The sequence below is a fragment of the Gallus gallus genome, chromosome 7 (assembly GCF_016699485.2).
Source record: "Gallus gallus isolate bGalGal1 chromosome 7, bGalGal1.mat.broiler.GRCg7b, whole genome shotgun sequence".
Taxonomy (NCBI): Eukaryota; Metazoa; Chordata; class Aves; order Galliformes; family Phasianidae; genus Gallus; species Gallus gallus.
This window is the reverse complement of record NC_052538.1, coordinates 32,058,121-32,075,937: the sequence shown is the minus strand read 5'-3', so window position 1 is coordinate 32,075,937 and position 17,817 is coordinate 32,058,121. Positions and strand designations below refer to the sequence as shown.

Genomic DNA, 17,817 nt, shown 5'->3' with positions numbered 1-17,817 from the left:
GCCTTTGTAAGTTGTACTATACTTCAAGGACAGCTTTCATGTTGGAATGACAGAATGGCAGAATTCAAGTAAACAGAACAGTCAGTTTGTTTTTATTTTTATTTTTTTTCCTCCTATTTAATATAATTGCCAGCTTTTTTCTCAGAGTGACCCTCAAAGTCACCCTAGTAGTAATGAAATAGACTGCATAAACAAAGCTATCTGATTTGGAAAAAACTGTATAAGGTCCTAGTCTTTCACAGCTAAGGAGCCCTTCACAGACTGTCTGTTTTTCAATTCAAAGAATCATGGAATGGATTGGCCATCTCCATCTGAATATATGCCTTAATCTCAAAAAGCATTGCTGCTTTTTTGATTAGTGGTTACAGAAGAGAGAAATATGTCCTATTTTATCTGATTTTGATGACTTTTAAGAACGATGTGCTCCCTAACTTTACTTCTCCCCTTCATCCTGTAAAGCCAAGAAGTCAGGGCTAAACCTATTCATTGGTTGTTGGAGTGAAGTTCCCACTCTTTTTCAAGAGACTTGAAGATGATTGGAGGATTTGAATCTACCAGGTTGCACACCTGTCATATCTATAATGAGTATTAATTGCTTTTTATGTACATATCTTGGTCATGATATAACTTAACTGGTTTACCTGCACTCTAATATGTTCTTCAGTGACTCAATTTCCAACCTAAAAATGCTGAGGATAAGTTTTATGTAAACTAAAAGTGATGGTAAAGTGGCTATATTCTTGCCAAGATATTTTCACTTCTCCTTTTTAATTCTGCTTTTTATGAAAGGTTATGGAAGGATCAGCTAAGTCATTTCCTATGATCACAAGACAGAGGAATGAGAAAACATTCATCTCAGCTCATACACTTAGATTGTGAGTCTCCACGGGACAATGCTGTTGTAACAAAAAAGAGTTCAGAGCTCTCAAACTCTTGAGTTTACAGTGGGGGAAACCTTAAATAGGAATTACCTAGTATTCTAGATGAGTGTGGCACTATTGAAAGGGAAACTCACTAGAAAGATCCTTCCGGTTCAATAGTTGCAATGCACCTGAGTGACTGGAAGGGCTGGAGCCAGGATCTACCCCTTTCCAGGACTCATTTAAGGGATGGCAGTGGATGCAAAGGTATCTTTCTGGAGATCCCTGCATATGTGAGGCCTTCTGAAGGTAAGCATCTTCTTCCCCTTGTTTCTGTGCCCACTGCTATTGTGTCTGAGCAAATCTTCACTTGCTGCAGCCTGATGATGACAGCAGAGCATGTCATCATTACACTTTCCATTGCATTACATATAGTGTTCATAAAGTCAAACTCATCATCTCAGAGAAACTAAGCAAAGTGTCCAAGATGTAACTATTCATTTGATATACAATATTAGATCTCTAGGATATAAATGATATTGGCTAGCCATTACATCCAATTAATTCGGAGATCAAGGCCATCTCTTTCCCTGTGTTGTCACTCTTTTCTCTTTATACATCTGCCATATGATTCTTTATCTCTTCTATCATGCTCATATCTGGAATTATAACAAACAGAAAGTTTAATGCTCTCCAGATTGAAGCAAACGGATTCTCTGTGGAGCCCATAAAAATCAACAGCAGGTGAATCTGGCCAATTATTTTTACTGATTCTTCTTTTGACTTTCTCCCAGCATTAAGTTTTCATTAAGTTTTCTTAATTGAAAATATCCCTGTGTTCTAGCAATGCAGCTTATTTTTTTCACGATTAAGTCTAGTGACTTCCAAATTCTCACACTAAGTACTACTTGTGCTATCTTTGCAGTATCATATAACATATCCACCAATTACAAATCCACCAGTTACTTCTGTGCTAAGTTTCATCTAGTAATGATTTTTTTTCCAGCACCAATCAGAACCATAAAGCAGCATGGATAGCTGGAAATAGGAGTCAAGACTTTGATTGACAGCGAATAGCAAACAACATTTCCAGCTCAATAAATGTCAGTGAGCTTTTGATAAGCAAGATAAACTATAATACCCTCCAGAGTAGAACACAATACAAGAATAGTAAGAAAAAAAATAAAAGGAAGAAAATCTTACAAATTTTATTTAGGTGAAAGAGGCAAACTAGCAAACCCAGCTATATGTAGTATTGAATTTATTTCTGCAAATTGTGGTTCACCACTCTGTATTAATAGATGGATTTAGGAAAAGAAATGTAAAAAAGCATTTTTTCATTAATTCTGTATACATAATGAAATTACTCAAAACTAAAAGCCAGAAAGAACAAAAAAAGAATTAGTTGTACGTTCCTCAAATGAATTTTCGCTTCTTACACCAGAGCTATTAGCAGAATGAATTCAATTGCTATATATAATATGTCTGAAATTGTACTCAATCTAAATATAAGTGTAAGAAAATGCATAATGAGTTTTAAGTATCATTTGCAGAAGTTACACAGAGGAAACCAAAATGAAGTAACAGAAAATATTTAAAAACTATGCAGGAAAACCACCTTTCTATTTGTTCATTGCAGATGATTAGTTTTACAGGTGGATACATCTGGGATCTCCAGACGTGCATTTCAACTGTGCATTTATAGTGTATCTGCAAAATTTGTTAGAGCTGAGTATTGTCATGTACATAATTTTCCATTCCTTTTGGGATGGGGAGAGGGGAAATATCGAGCTTTTTCTTATGCTTAGAAGTCATCTTCTTGTCTTCTCATTAATCAAGGATATGCCCAGTCCTAAATGATTACAAATTTTATAGTCCCTCCTCATATTTTCAATCTTTAGAAATCTCCTAGAGGAGCATGGCAAATCAGCAGTCAATATCTGGATTTAGGTAGACCTTGATAAATAAACAGGATATCTCCTCTTTCTGAAAATTGTGGTGCTGTGCCATAAGTTTCTCCAATAACATAACAGAAAATAAAAATTCAGAATTGTTAATGATTCTAAATCTTGGACTTCCAATGATTTCCTAAATTTATTTAGTAAACCACTGATTATAAGTAGTAGATGCACAGCTAAACCACTTGCTACATTTTTCCCCAATGTGCCATAGCAGATTGCGGAGAGGGAGGTATTGAGAATTTCTTGTGCCTACAATGAGGTGGAGGAGTAAGGTATGTTTGACTGACGACTAATTTTTGATGTATAGCAGCTTGTATAGATGTTTCATGGGCAATAATGTATCATTTATTTCCTAATAGAATATTTCTGTACACTGCAAATGATATTATGATTTATCTGCCTGGGCAAAGTCTAGTGGACATAAAAATCTATAAAGAAACAATGTCAATTAGGCTTTTAATGACATTATTATTTTGGTACATTCAGGATTATGATGGATCTGGGTCAGGTTTTCTGTGCTTTTTTTTTTTTTAATGTTTCTGTTTCTTTAAAAAAAGTCAATACTTCAGAAGGATTTTATTTTTATTTTTTTTCCCTAGGAGACGTGTTTAGTTATTTAGGAAGATGAAAACCTTTTGAATTGTGATTATCCTCTTAAAAGTTCTGTGGCTGTGCATGATTTAGACCCACAGAATCTCATCAGATGTTTCTTTGCTGCCTCATTGCTTTTGCCTGAGCCATTGTGTATGTAATCCTCTCCACCTCTGTGTGAAACAAAAGTGTATGGTTCAGGCTTAATGTCTTTTTCTTTTTTCTTTTTTCTTTTTTCTTTTTTTTTACTGGCCAAATTACTGTGTTCAGTCCTTTATGTATTCAATACCATCAACTTCCTTCTTCAAAAAAAAAATAATAAAAAAAGAAATCTAACAACTGGGATTCAGTGCTAGGAGGAATGTTGGCTTGTTTGAGGGCTCTGGAGATGGCATTGCAATTTTACCACAAAGGACAACAATGAATTGTTCAGTGACAATAAAAGACCACCTGAAATTCTTTTACCTCTCACAACATTGATTTGATGAGCTCCATCTCTAGGAGGGAGAAAGTAATTTAAGCTATGAAATTCTTGCCCTTTCCCTTTCTGCAAGGCTGGCCACCAGTGATTACTTGGTGTAAATATTTCTCCCTTACAGCACAGCCTGTGAGCATCCGTGGAGAGCATGTCAGATCCTCTGGAGTGGAGTGATAATGGCTTTCCATCAATAGTGGCAGTGACCAGATTTAAAGAAGGTCTTGAGAGAAATGTACCTGTATAGGGTTGAACATGGATACCCATTCCGGGAATTGACAACTGCTTGAGTGAATGGTGTTTTGCCTTTATTCTTGTAAGTTGAAATTACCTAAAGATGTTCTCTTAGCTATCAGTTTCACAGATTTCTTGCATTTTAAAATATAGTTCATTGTAACTGGAAAGATGAGGACATAAGTTATGAGGTGAAACACTTCTCATCCTGTTACCTATCCCCTCAACTATTAACTGTCTGCCCAGTTCCCTCACAATTGTCTCATACTTGCACTTTTCCCCTTACATACTAAATGACAACCCTGTATTGATCTGCAAAATAAATAAATAAATCTCCTAATTTAAATCCCCTTAAAGTCTTTCTTCTGTCATGATGACTTTGGGAAATCATCCAACAAATGGAAAATGGTTTGGATGAGAAGAGGCATGAAAAAGTGAATATTTAAAGATAAAAAGTGGATGTAAACTCCATGCTCTTCCTTTCCTTTTATTATGACCCTATGCTAGTAAGCCAGCAGCAAAACCACCTCGTTTTCAGATGCCAATCTGCCCTACCAGAGAGAGGAGGAGCTGTGTGATGCCACCCACTGGAAAAAAGGAAGAAACAGAACTATCTGGAGAATATCACTTCCATAAACTATCTGTCCAGTGCTACTCTGCACTGCTACATGCACCCACTTCCAGGACAGACACTGGAACATCTACAAACCACAGCTAAGCAGTGAGCCACACAGAGTAGGGCAAACAGTTCAGCTCCTTGGTCATCCTCCTCAGCAGCCATTTCCCAACTGAGACATTTCATTTCCCTTGTTCATAACATGCCTTGCAACTTGTTGTTCTTAGCCAAAACATTAAGCTGTAACATTTTGCTTCTTCTTTGCTGTTTTTTAACACTTACTGGAAGAACAGCCAGGTTCTAGAGGAATTGTTTCAATCTTTTAAAGGACTTTAGAGGTCCTTGGAAAGAATCCTAAATTTGAAACACACCTTTCTGCCATCTTAGAAACACATTTTGAAACACCTTATTTGAAGGGATGAGGAAGGAAGAGAAAAGAGCCTCATGCTATAGCCTGTTTTTGATCTTCCATGTTTATTTAATCTCTGTTTGCAATATGCAGGAAGTCAGATTTTATAGACCTGCAAAAAGATTGGAATCACACAGTTGCTGTGGCAGTTGGCCAACACAGTCTAGGATGAGTGTTCGGTGCTCCCTGATCATGCTGGTTTGCATGTTCCAGTGTTTTCTTTCTCCTTCATTCCTATCTGTGCACTCCTGCCTTTCTTCAGGTGACCTTGGGTGCCCAATGGGAACCATTACGAGGTCTGAGCTAAATCACTACTGATTCTAGCCGCAGCCACAATAACGTAGAGTGACACTGTTATTATGATTACTTTTATCCTTAAAATCTATGAATCTGTGAGAAATTTATGAATTGTGAAAGTAGATGCATACATGAATAAGAGAATTCACTTGATCAATCCTAATTTTAGTGCTATTGATTGTGTATTCCTTTGGAGCAAGAAAATCCATATATTGATAATTGCAATCTCCATAACCCACCAAATTGAATTAGTGTTAATTCACATTTCATTATAATATTATTTTTATCAATCATCTAGAGCCTGTTATGTAACAAAGCCTGCACTGTATAACTGAGAGAGAGTGCCAGGAAATTAAATCAGAAGAACTTATAAAATACATTATCTATATTAAACTTAGGATTCTGCACAGATATTTAAATTCGGCATAAAACTGATATACAATATTCTAGAAGGAAGAAGATTGCATTTTGGTCATAAAAGTACACAGATTGGTCTCTTCCGTGTTATCATCTCCGCTTATCTTTTTCTCCTTACAAACAGGAGACATGACGGATGATTGTAGATGTTTACCTTCCTTATCTTCCTCAATAACTTAAAAAAGCAGAACTGTGTTAACAGAAATAATAAGGAATTCTATACATTCTCAGTATTTATGCAAGGTAAAAATAACTTTGTCATCAAATCTCAAAGATCTTGGTGTGGGGGTGAGGTCACAGTGTAGCCAGACAAACTCCCATTCATACTCTTGTCCCCTGAGCTTATGAATTAATAGTTACAATTTCTTGCCCTATGCATATGGATCAATGAGAACTTCAATTTAAAGAATCCTCCCTATCTTTTTCTATGTGAAATAATTGCTATAGTTCAAAGTTACCAACTGTGCCAAACATTAGCTCTCAGAAGTTTCTGAAATTTTGGAAAATATGTTGTTATATACCTTGATTTTCTGAGTGTGTCAGCTCTGAGTCATTTCACCTCTGATAAAACTGAGGCAGATGCAAGCAGCCCTCCATCTCTTTCTGAATTCCTCAACTCAGTTAAAAAATAAAACAGCTCAAAGGGATTTGCGAGTGTATGGCTTAGATGAACTAGTGTTATGCACCAGCCTGAGCTCCTACCTCCCCTCCATGTCACGACTATATCTGTGATGTTGCAGAAACTAACTGTGCATCCCTGCTCTTGAATTCTCCTATTCATTATGAATTTTGTGTTGGGAAACAAGTTCATTGAGTGCCCTGGTGGCTCTTAGTGCCCCAACATATTGGGCACCACCTCCAAAGATGGATTTCCCAGACTGTTCCAACCTTGCTGAGAGTGGAACGTGGGGCAACTCCGGCTTAAGCCACAGAAGGTGTAGAGGAGAAAGACTCAAGGACATTTACAAAGAAATGGCCACTTCCTTTGTTTTACCACTTATAATTAGATTTTCCTTTCTTTGCCAAGATTATCTTGAAAAATAATTATTAACTGACATTTTGGTTTGTACAATACCGTTCTCTCCAAACTCTGCTGCACACAAGCACACACACTCACACATGCACACGTCCACAGCAATTTTTTGTTGAGAACCCCACCAGCTAAAAAGCATTAGAACCACCACTGCTGTGCACATAATCCAAAATGTCTGAGTTAGAGCAGTTTAACAGATTACACTTATTAGCTGAGTGACTGGGGCTGACTCTGTACACAGTTTTAGCTTTTTCTATGATGACAAGCATAACACTTTAGCTTAAACCTCTGTGGAGGTGATTTCAGTAAGGTCTACTGCCTTATGATTTCAGCTTTGAAAGTGCCTTTCCATGGTCTCGGTCAAATAATTTAATTTTACCCTGCAATGTTTCAACTATTTTTCTCCAAAACAGGGAAAACGCTTGACCTGAATGAAGGGACAGTAAATTAATAGTATATAAAATACTAAAAGGCAATGACAATGGGGAGCTGAATGAGCAAATTTTGAGAATGTGAATAAAGTGCTGATATTCTTTCCTAACTAATTAATACCTGCAGAATGCTACAAATAATAATAAAAATAAAATAAAATAAAATAAAATAAAATATAAAAAATAGTGCTACTATTTATTCAATATGAGAGCACTCAAGGGCTTAAATTCCCCTCAGTTTATTCAGGCAATTATTGCAAAAAAAAAAAAAAAAAAAAAATTTGAAAAGGTATAAAAGCTTCATCATGATAGAGTTAGTGCTGTTATCAGCCAAGACAACCTGAAAACTGTTCAATAATGGTACTTTGGGTCCAATTTGAAAATCAGCCCAAGACAGGAAGTAATTTCCTCATCCCATAAAACATTTTCAGCTTGAAAAAAAATCCTGTTTAGTGAGCTATGAGCAAGAGGTTTGAGAAGTTTTTGCCATAAAGCGAAATTGCAAAGTCTCAGTGTTGGAGGCCTTCACCCAAGACATGCTCAAGCCAAGATCAGCTCTCTCCCTGCCTGGTTCTGGAACTTCAGTATGGGGCTCCTGCCACACACCGCTGTCTGCCAGCCCATTGCTTATTCCTCTGCTGTGCTTCTCTTGCTTTAGTCTACGTTTTACAGATAAATAATAGTTTTTGAACAAGATAAGGGTGAAGAAAGAAGGTTGAGTAATTACTTGGAGGCTAACTACTTTACTCTAAATAATGACTTGATCCTTTTCCTAGGTAGAAATGGTGGCAAATTGCTCAGAAAGCCTTTATCATAGCGTTTCTTCTTTGAAATAGGAGAAAAGGATGCGTCTATATACCTCAGTGGGGACGTATTCTAATATGATATTTAGCAAGATATATTCGTATACATTTTCTCCATTTCTATCCACTCATTTTAATCCAAATGGAATTTTATGAAGGGTGGAACTTCTGATTTTTTAAAAAGCTAATTTTAAAGTTAGAAAATATACAGCTTCTTCATACAAACTATACAAACTATACAAAATATACAAATCTTCATACAAACACCCCGTTTTCTTCATTACATTCACCTTTTCTGTAGCATGACGAGAAATAGAATGAAAGTAATCATACCTGTCTTTGCAATTAAATATCTTTACAGAAAGAAGTAGTGTTTCGGTCTTCTTCCTCTATAGTCTAGCTGAGGAAATTATTCAGTGTGATTATGGACAAGATCTAAAAATGTTGCAAGTGCCTAAAGCATGACTTAGGTGAAACTGAAGCATCCAAGGCAAAGTTTTACTTGAAAGACCTACTGCCTGCTAGGTGCTTCTGGTCATGCAGGGTTTGGCCTCTTTGCTCCTCTTTCAGTAGGATGGTGCCTCCTCCACCTCTCAGGCTGACTGGGACTTAGAAATCAGTTGTCTTTTCCCTAAAATTCCCAAGGAATTTGATCTAATATCTGCTCACAGATCACAGCCAACAATCGTGAAGAATACAGATGAAGTCACTTTATTTTTAAAACTTGGCCCTCGAGAGCATGATTGGTGATAGTGCATATGTGTTATATATGCTAGCTACTTCTTACAGCTTTTGCCCAAGAAATGGAGAATGTATATCTAATCTCAATTTTCTTCCAGGGAAAGTTCAAGCCCACGTTTCCAATCACAGTATAGCTCCTAACCACTAGATTGCAAGCTACAGATCTCAAGACCAGCCAAAGACCGTTTAATCTAGCAGCGAAGATTTTAATTGCTTCCAACCAAGAAGGGAGCTGCACTCCAGGCTTCTCCATCTGTACAAATGCTCAAATCAGTTGGCTGCTCCACAAACACTGGACACAACCTCTGGCCTTTCCCAAAACAAACCCCGAACCTTGGTCAGTCCATTGAGGGATACTCAGAGGTCTCTCCTTCTGACCATGGGCTTGAGATGGAGTCACTACAGCTGCAGGCTGGAGCATGCACAGATTTGGACTTGTTGCTCCCTATAGTTCCTTTACAACTTGGGATACTCCATGATTCAACCTGGTCAGGGTGGGAAAGCCTTCACTGAGCTCACCACTTGCTACCACCAAGCTCCTGTCCTTGGGGATTTCACTCACCATCCCAAAGGTATTTCACGCAAAATAAGTAGCCCTCAAATAAACTGCATTTCTTGCAATGCTTCTCTATTTTTCATTTTGATTTTTTCTTAGTTATTTAAATAGTCTATTACTATAGCAACTACTGTCTTACTATCTTTAATATATTAAAGTTCATTTTAGCATATGAGGCAAGGGAATATTATTATCTTACTTTACAGAGGTAGGAAGGATGTATAAATACTAAATGGGTGTTTACATAGAGAGTCAAAGTTAGAATTTCAGCATAAAAGGTGTACCCAGTTTAATTTAGAGCTTACTGGTAGTAAGAGGAGCAAAGACAGGCAACCTCATGTGCAGCTGAGTGCCTGCAATTCTCTGCTCATAGTGAAACCCACCATGTTGTCTGCCCCCCCAGTCTGCTGTCCATATGTTGGACAGGAAAAAAATATATATTTATCCTGGGCTATCAGGGGGCCAGGCATGGCGGATATAAGCTTTCTTTTCATGAGTTGGATTCTTGGTCCTTATGCTTCTGTATACAGAAGCCCAGTCCTAGGCATAGCTTGAACAGCATCACTCAGCTGAGAGCCCTGGTCCCAGAGCCTCACTCCATCCCACTCCTGGTTTAGTGCTGTGTGGAGCAGGTGAGCCCTCTATCACAAAGTTTTTATATGTGTGTTATACAGTACTGCACAATTTGAGACGTGCCACTTCTTGAAGTCAACAGTATTTAACTGACAAGGCACATGAACTGACGGCACTTAATTAGCATTGCTGGCACATCACTGCTATAAAGCAGAGTGGCAAATGAGGTCGCTCCTTCACGTGAAGAAATGTGTTGTATTATTTCAATACTCATTTTGATCTTTAATTTATTTGCTTCATTTAAAAAAAAAATCACTGACAGAGATGTTGATGCAGAACTGCTGCTAAGGTTAGTGCTCTGAGGCTTATCAAAGGAAGACATTTGAAAAGTAAGCTGTGTTTTGAAAAAGAAAGGAAAATCAGAAGTCAGGTACAACACCAGGGTATTTTTTCTTAGAACCCTATCTGAAAATTATTCTCAAAGTTTTAATAGCAGCTGCTACTTCAAATAGATTTCCAGTGTCTTGACATTTCAATTAAGAAGTTAGATGAACTAAGTTTAGGCTTAGAATTAACTTAAATAGTGAGTCAGTAACTATCAAATACTGCATATAATCAGGGAATCTGGGGCTAGTATGAGTAGAAGTTTGCTGCTCATACAGACTGCAAATATGTAATAAAGGGTGTGAGCACAGTCTACCGAAGTCACCTGAAATCTCCTTCCTTCAACAAGATTCAGTGGAATATATTGCATGAAATCAGGCAATGCCTGCCCAAGCCCTGAACTAGAATCTGCACAGAGAACTGCCCTTTGCTGGGAAATCATTTTCTGAAGTCTCTGGTTCTGGTTTTGAAATGCTCTGCTGCTAGTCATGATGGATACAAAGAAGGGATTGAAAAAGCAACCTGAGGGTAAGATGGCACATGAACATGTCCAGGAGTTTTCAGAAAGTCAGAAGCAGTGTTTGTGAAAAGCAGGGATGTTCCTTGGGAAGGCTGTTTATATGCCAAACCCTGGGGTAACGGCAGGCAGAGAACTGAATGTGTGAAGACCTAAACAAACAGTGAATTTCAAACCAATATAAAAGTACATAACATAACAGTTACTGTAATGGAATGCTGTTTTCTTTTTCCATTCTACATCCCCTTTGGTCATATTCCTGTTATTATTAGACTAAGAAGATGAAATTTCATTAATTTCTCTGCCCCAGTAACTAATCTATAACCTGAACTCCTGACACATACAGGATCTAAACTCATGTATAAAAATAAATGCTTATTAGTGGGTTTCAACAAACAAACAAAAATAATACAATGTGCCGGGATTTTTTTTATTATTATTTTTTGTTTGTTTTTCAATGTTGCAAGGAATAGAAAACTGTAAGTAGTGAAGGAGAGTCTCTGCTGACAGAGGAAAAGCCTACGGATGTGCCTTGCATTGCAGCATGTCGGCAACCTCAATACCTGTGCTGGTTTTCCCAAGGGGAGAACTGAACACCTGGAAAGGAGAACAGGCTCCTGAGGCTGTGCAAATGGCAGCTGATTTCTTTTGGTGTTTTTAAAAGATATCGTCCAAGGGAGACTTTATTGGTATGTCTGGGGACTTTTTTGAGTTTTTGACATAGTCAGAAGCAGTTTGAAAGAAGAAATAGTATATAAAATGCAACCTGACAAAGAGGTTTGAAGGGGAACTGCTGCTGGCAAAGAGTACAGCATGAGCAGGACAGAGCAGCCACCATCCTGCTCCCTGCCTCCCTCACCCTGAATGCCAACACCCTCCCTGCCCCTGCCCAGCCCTTGCAGTTGTCCTTACACTGATGCACTGCCTTGTCCACTGCACCCATCCTTGGTGCTTAATGTGCAGTGACAGGAGCTCTCATTTTTGAAGGTCTAAAAGCCTTGCTTTCAGGAATCATGTGTAAAGCATTTCTTTTAAAAGTGAAGGGAAAAAAAAAAAAGCAAACAACATTTGTTGTTGTTTGTTGTTTTACTCTCAAGGCTATTGATAAAAGCTTAGATAGATGTGAGAGTAACTCGCTTACTGGTTCTGGATGTGTTTATTTTGAATGGAATATAAAATCCATCCTCAAATATTTCAAGGCACATTTTATAACAGACATTTGTCTACTGAAATGATTGTAAAAGGAAAAATAATGGAATAATCTTTTCTTTATTTTTAATCAGGTCTCTCTTCAATCTATAACAATATTCCAATTAATGACTTGACCTATTATATCATTCTGTTATATGCTAATAGACTTAATATACTCCATTTTCAAAAGTGCTTTCCAAGGTTATTGTATCAATTATTCTTATTAATACTCTTCTGATGGTCCTATGGTCTGGATTGAGATAATTTAAGGCTTGTTATCTCTGTATCTCCTTAACCATTTAAAATCAGGCTATGTAGATGCTATTTTTTTTGAATGTTATTACAGGCACGTTGAATTGTGTGTTACCAAAACCCTTCTGCTATAATACTGTCAAAAGAAAGTAATGCCATGTTTAGCTGTATGTTGAACAAACTAATGGATGCAAAAGAAATTGTAATGTGGTAAATAATCTTCTGTCTACTATAATTAAGGATGTAGATGAAAAGAGGAAGATTACTTACATACTAGCATGAAAGGAAATGACCGTGAATGAAAATAAATTGTGGGCAGCCCTCCCCAACCAAAAGGACTGTTCCTCGGTCTCTCCTGCTGTCACCAGACAGCGAGATATGGGTATCATCATGAAACCAAGCTTCTTAGATTGCACCATCGACCTACCATCTCGTTATGCTGCATTAGCAAATTATTCTTCATTCAGATGTTGGAAAGTACTGATGTGGCATTTCCTTGGCTGATGTGACCTGGTGTAGGTCTGTGGATGTATCATGTTGTATCAAATTGTGGTAACAGAATTTCATGAAAAGTGAGAAATATTTAAATGATTCAATACCTAACACTGTGTAACTACAAAATGAGCTCCCTTCATCCTCTCTGCCCTGCCTTTTAGGAGCGTTTGTAGGACATTCGTTACCCGGAACCGTGGTCACAGCAAACACTGTCTTTCATAGGAAAACTGACAGATAGGTGGAGAATAATTTCAGGTGGGCATAGGTCAGTATGAGATCTTTTCTGTGTATTTGACAGAATGTATATTGGAGAGTGGTGAATGACCCATCTTGTGTGCAAGCCACAAAGACTTTATCAATGTGGTGCCAAAACCAAACTGAAATAAAAATTGCATCTCATCTTTATTAATGGGTTTCTGCCACCTGCAACGATAATCTTTCTCTAGAAAGAGGCAGAGATGGAGAACATAAAACCTGGAGAAAGGGTCCAAAGTAATCCCTTTCCCACCATGCAGAGGAGCTAAAGATGAGCTTGGTTCTAGTTTATGCATACTGTGTTATAAAGCAGTGGAGGACATAGGGACTTCTATTGACAGATGCAGGAGGTTGAATATGCTTCATCCTCCTCTGACATCTCACTTGGTCTGATCTCATCTCTATATTCTCTCCCATACCTGTTCTCCAAGCTTCAGTCACGTGGGACTACTTTTCTGCATTTTCTTGCTCTGCGGTTTCTGTACCGCTTCAAAATCTCAGGTGAAATAAACTTTTCTTCTGACTATATCTTTACAGTGTCCTTGAAACAAAGTTTGGAGTTTTGTTTCACTTGTTTTGTATTGTTTTTCCTTTGGGAGCATGTGGATATTTCTACATAAAATAAGATTGGCTTTTTCCTAGTTTGTTTTGTTTTGCTTTCCTTTTTTTTTTTTTTTTTTAAATAATCTATTTTAAATGTAAATATTGTTGTTCATGAGGAAAGCTGGAGATCACTTATACTGGCTAAATGAAGAATATTTTTCCCTGATGTCAGCAGAAATAAAAAGAACATTAGGGTAAGGCAGGCTAGAACTAACAATCTATAAAGAAAATATAAAATAAAATTCCAACCATATTGTTTCTGTAACTATTTGAATTTCTTGAGTACTTAGCATTAGAATAGCTTTTGGAACCAAAGGTATGAATTCCATGAAATAGGAAATTATTCATATTCATAGGACTTCAAGGATCCTGTCCAATGTTGCTAAATATTCTGGATGGAGAAAAAAATCAAATCCACTTTTGTGACAATGTTTTGTAGTCAAAATAAGCTTTCATCTCACTATGGACATTACAACGTTCAGAAAAGGGGAAATTTTCTTTCTAACACTTGCCAGAAAGATGCAAGGGCGCTTCAGAAGGAAAAATGATGTTGCACAGAGATATTTTTTTTTCTAACTCTAATATGTGGTGGACTAATTTAATGAGAAGCGAACTTCTTATAAAGTCACCATGACACGTCTGACTGTGGATGCTCTTGTTATCTATACAGAGCCTTATTTTTAATGACTAATGTTGAGTTCCGAAGATTAATATTGTGGGAGGAGGGTAGGAGTGAAGAAGTACAATTTTATGTTTTCTTATGTGTTTGAAAGGTGAAAGCTTTCAGTTTTATTGAATGTTTTATCCCACTTACATTAGGAAAGTTTATAACACCTCAGAGTTTACCTCTTGATAAGTAATATACAGCACATAGGATTTTATTTATGCTTCCTTTTATCGCTTTGGCCAAAGAGAGGACATCTTATTATTTCCTATCCATCCAAATACACCAACAAATTTATCTAGAGTTCTCTCTTCTTTTATAGTTTGTCTTTTTGCTCAGTATAACCCCATATTTGTGTTACACGTTCTATGAATCAACCAAAATTGAAGACACAATCACAGGTGAGGTCATAACATTGAGAAAATTTGTTGATACTGTAACCTCTCCAGTAGAAAAAAAATTGGAGAAATACATTCTAGCAATGTTTTGTTGTTTTTTTTTTTTTACCTTTCGTTCTACCATTATCACCATTATCACCATCTTGTTATACATCCTACTATACATCTCAAAAAATAAGAGAAAATGGATTAAAATGGATATGTTTACTTTTACTAGCAACTGTACTGCTTTTAAGCAGTGCTTTCTGGTTAAGAGGGGCAGCCTTCATGGTTCTTTTTGTTCTTTTGCAATCATAGCATCATCTGTGCTGATAGACATCCTGACTCTCAGAGACCTTAGGAGTAGAAATACTGGCTCATAATCATTCTGAAGCAATCTAGAGGCCAAAGTGTATTATTCTGCATTGGTACAATATTGCTTCACAGGAAGAAATGTAGTAGTTTGAATAGATAGAAGTTCAGATGAAGGCTAGCACTGAATATATCTTAGTCAGGAAACCCAAGTGTGCAAACTGTAAGTTGTAGTTTCATGAGCCGATCTGGAGAACAAACATCTTCTTTCATTGTAAAGGAAAAACCTCAGCTCATTTTTTTTTGTCAGTGTTGCCTCTTTCTTTTCTCCAGGTTTCCAGATGTCCTACAGCATGACCCCTCATCGCTGCTTCCTGGAACAGCAACATGCTACAGAAATTGGGATACAAATCCTTTTTCTGCCTCTAATTTCTCACATTAGTTTGACCAACCAAACTTGTTTTTGATTTAAAGCTGTCAACAAGCTTTGTCTGCTAACATTGACTGTGTGAGGATCCAGAAGCTATCATCTAAATTTTTATATATTTAGCATCAGGTCTTCTAACCATGCTAAAACTACACAAAGAGCCCAGCAACTTTCCCAGGAAAGTGAGCCTGTGCTAAACTACCAAAGTAGAGGTATTTTGCTGCTATTTTTCCACTCAGTCTAATTTATAATTTTGTTTACTTTCTTGATATGAACACTCAAATCTGAGGAGAAGAGACTGCAAACTGACTGCAAACACATTCCTCTTTGGCAGAGTCATCTCGGTAATTTGTGCTGACTGTATGGATATCCGGTAGTTAATACAGTGAGGAAAAGTCTTATTTTGTCAAAAGGGAAAGAAAGCTCTCTCTATATGGTATTGGGTACAAATATGGGGTCTCCTTGAACAATTCAGTTAGGAAGAATTTCTGAGCTCAAGTGAAAAATGCTTATTTTCAGTTATTCTGCTGTAGATGTTAAACTAGTTTATTGGGAAAAAGAAAAAAGAAAAGAAAAGAAAAAAAAGAAAAAAAAAAAAGTGGGTTTATTTTTGTGTTACCTTCGGCTAAATGCTCAGAATTTAGCCACACTTCTCCAGTGTGCATTTTTCCTGTTAAAAAACCAAGATACTGTAAATTATTTTTTAATGATGCAGAATGAGGCACTAGCACTGTATTGGAAGGGGAGATTTTAGCTCCCATGCTACACAACTGGACAGGGAAAATCACAAATGAGCACAGAACTGCAGCCTGCCAACCTCAGGCAGTGATTGCTGTCCTGGCCAGCATTAGTTTGCTTCCGGTACGTGTCACTTAAAAGATCTTTTCCATATAAATCTAGAGATAAGTATATTCAATATATACATATACACATACATATTTGTATCTATATATGTTTTATGGCAAGGAGAAAAAGCAATGTAGAAAATATTCAGTGTAAGTGGAAACCCTCCAGGAGTGCCAAGAATGAGATTGTTTGAAGGCAAGTCTGACAGCGCAGTGGAAAAAAAAAGAAATCTAAGAGATACTTTCAGCGTGAATTAGTTAGCCTAAAGTCAACCCAATTACTGTCTCTCCAGTGTTGATTCTAATTCCTTCTGGATATTTTTATTCATTTCCTTGAGCTTCCCTCAGGCTGATTTCTGAGTTTTTAAGCTAATTTTTAGGTTTGGAGTTGTTTGTTTTGGAAACTTCCGAATATTTGTAGTTTTCATGTAGCAGATATCATCACTTAATGGACTAAACCCACAGTTCTCCATTTCACACAAAATGAAGGGAGAAGAAAAATGTACAAACTACTTATTTTATAAGAACTGCCAAATTATGAATTATATTTTTGGGTAAAAATAGAAAGGCTTTTAAAACCAAAACTAAAGAAGCAGTATGTATGTGCTCAGGATGGTTCTCAGTTTGGGGTTTTTCTTAATGTTGTTAAAGCTTTCAAAGAAAATGCATGTAAAATAACCCAATATTCCATTTCAAATCTGGTGAGTTTTATGAAAAGTCACTGGTGTTTATTGGAAATAAACCTGATACAAAACCAAATGCTTATTTCAGTGTGCGAAGGTACTAACCTAGATAGTAAGAAGAGTTTCTTCTAAGATCTACAGACAGAAGGGAGTGGTAAAAGAAAATATCCTGAAATCTCTAGATAATGGACAAGAAATCAAGAGAGGGAGCTAGAAAGGGATGGAAATGATAGTAAATTAAAAACCTTACTGTCCTAACAGTCAGCTTTGAAGAAATTCAAAGAAACATATGAACTTTTTAAAGTGAAAAGGAAGAAAAATGATCATTCTAAAATTGCTAGAATATTCACTTGTGGTACTATTATCCCAGCAAGACACCCACATTTTCCCTTCGTGCCAAATGCAGTAGTATACAGGCATCAGCAGACTGACAAGACAAACTAACAACGTTTTATGTAGAGAGCTATATTTGTCATTGCTCAGTACAGACTTCTATAATTCTATAAATCTACTGTTGCAGTCTTTCAAAATCACCATTACCAAACGTATTTTCTCCATTTGCACATTCTCATACTCTCCAGAAAAGCACTAAAAATAAATGCAATGCTCATGGGTTCCTTTTTCTACTTTAAAATTTAACATTATTCCACCAATAGAATCCCATTGTTTGGGGATAGTCTTGAAATTCAGACTTGCAATAATTTGTTGTTACTATTAATGGATGACATCTAAAAGGTCTGTAGAGGAAAGACCTTGCATTAATTGGAAATATGTCAATAAAATTGAATCCATGCTAATGAAGTAATAATTTGTTA

At 36.8% G+C, this 17,817-nt stretch overlaps 1 long non-coding RNA gene across 1 annotated transcript; it reads left to right on the top strand.

Moving 5' to 3' along the window:
• Positions 1–862: 862 nt before the first annotated feature.
• LOC121111315 lies at positions 863–17,078 on the top strand. Its single transcript, XR_005861634.2, has 2 exons — positions 863–1,169; positions 8,967–17,078. It is a non-coding gene; the product is annotated as an uncharacterized LOC121111315 (long non-coding RNA).
• Positions 17,079–17,817: the final 739 nt, after the last annotated feature.